The sequence below is a fragment of the Myotis lucifugus genome, unplaced genomic scaffold (assembly GCF_000147115.1).
Source record: "Myotis lucifugus unplaced genomic scaffold, Myoluc2.0 scaffold_104, whole genome shotgun sequence".
NCBI lineage: Eukaryota > Metazoa > Chordata > Mammalia > Chiroptera > Vespertilionidae > Myotis > Myotis lucifugus.
Genome location: NW_005871152.1, coordinates 2548700 through 2550531, shown reverse-complemented (window position 1 = coordinate 2550531; position 1832 = coordinate 2548700). Strand labels below are relative to the sequence as shown.

Sequence of the window (1832 nt, the reverse complement as noted above, 5' to 3'; positions counted from 1 at the left end):
CGTCCCCTCCCGGCGCACCCCCAGCTCCCAGGCTTCCGGGCGTACTATGCACGCCCGGGTCGCGGGGAGGCGGTGCGGCCGTCACTCACCTGGGAGCCGGGGGCCGGGAGCCAGGAGGCGCAGCTCCGCCAGGGAAGGCCCCGGCGGCCGCCGCCGCTCAGCTTCCCAACAGCCGTTCGTGCGCCTGCGGGACGACCATCGCCGAGACGCCGTCATTTCCGTCATTCAAACCGCCCGCCAATGGCGGGGCCGAACCGCGGGAACCCGCCTGCTCCCGCCTCCCCCGGGGGCCGCCGGGACGGCCGCGCACGCGCATGCGCACTCGCACTCGCACGGGGACGCGCCGGCCCCCAAGTGGATCTGTCTGGTTTCTCACTGAAGTTTCACTTTCTCTCGCTCAACATGCACTTTTCACACGTTAGGAGACAGAGGTCCCGAGTGGGGAAGATGTTTGTCCAGAGCCGCGAGGGCGGCGGTCGGGCCTGAAGATGCCTTGGGATTTGCATCCTTTCGTGGTTTGGGACGAGGACGCTAGTCTGATGCTTCCTTTAAGGGCCTCCAGCTCGTACTCCAGGAAACCGTATCCGGAGACTCTGTGCCTCCCCAGGTCCGACACACCTAGAACATGTCAGGGATGTATCTGCTGCAAACAAGCTATAATCAGAAAGGGGAGGAGCGCAGTGTCGCATTTATTGTGCCAAGTGCAGTGTGCTACATGGAAGGGAGACCGGGTGTATGAATTATGGCCCTCACACTAGATTTTGTGGTCTGGTTAACCATGCATACGAGGAAACAAAGGATTAGAAAGTGGGGAGTGGGGAGAGGGAAGTGGCTGGCGTGATCCGTTCTGGCTTCCTCCTGTGGAAGGGGTCAGAGGGAGTGAAGATTGCAGGGGGGTGGGGGTGGGGGCACCAGCGAGGATGCTGCTGCAGGGAGTGAGAGCTGATGGCACTCACTGTGAATGGAGAGAGGCGGGTAGGTTTCAGAGACAAATAGGATGCCAAACATTAGGAACTGGTAGTCGCATAAGCATGGAAGTCAAAGGCGAAGGAGAAGTCAACCTTGACACCCAATTCCATATTTGACAACTGAGTGGATGGGGAGAACATCCTAACTGCAACATGGGAAGCAGAGCGGTTGTGAGGGAGGAGGTAAGCTCTCCATGTTTTCATTTTGTGGTGTGTATGGGATACTGAGACAAAGGAATACATTGCAGAAATACTTAGGAGGCAACATTAGCAGTACTAACAAACTTGCACGTGAGGTGGAGGGAAAAGGGAGAGCGAAGTGAACCTCACAGGCTACTTAGCTTGGGGAGCAATGTTGATGCTGGTGCCACCAACCAAGGACGAAATCAAATGGGAGTCCGTGAAGTGACAAGGTGAGGAGCTCAGCTCTGGACACCTTGAACTTCACATGCCCGTGGAGCATCCAGTGATGTGCGGTAAACAGGAGTGCAATGGTAGCCCACGTTTTCTTAGTAATACTTACCCTGCTACCTTCATAGGGTCGTTGTGAGACTCAAGGTGCACAAATCATATAGGAGCATTTTGTAAACTCTAAAGAGGTAGTTTAACAACTATTGTATTTTTTCTGTCTGGCACCTTTCTGCCCTCTTCTGGGACAGACCCAGCCCTCCAGACCACAGGGGAAGGCATGTAACTCAGACCGGGCAAATCGTAGTTCCCTATCTCCCTTGCTATTGGGATGACCCGGGGATGGGTACATAATCTAAAATGGGTCAATCAGAGCCTTCCATGTGAGTTTTTCTTACCTGAGCCATGAGGGACAGATATTTTCCTGTTTGGACTCATGTTAGGAGAGGAAACTGG

At 55.3% G+C, this 1832-nt stretch overlaps 1 protein-coding gene across 1 annotated transcript in view; it reads right to left on the bottom strand.

Moving 5' to 3' along the window:
- LOC106697816 (centrosomal protein of 295 kDa-like) overlaps window positions 1-210 on the bottom strand; it is a gene marked incomplete at its 3' end in the record, with an annotated part of 7302 nt that extends 7092 nt beyond the window's left edge. The window contains exon 1 of the mRNA XM_014459185.2: window positions 90-210. The remainder of the gene's footprint in view (window positions 1-89) is intronic.
- Window positions 211-1832: the final 1622 nt, after the last annotated feature.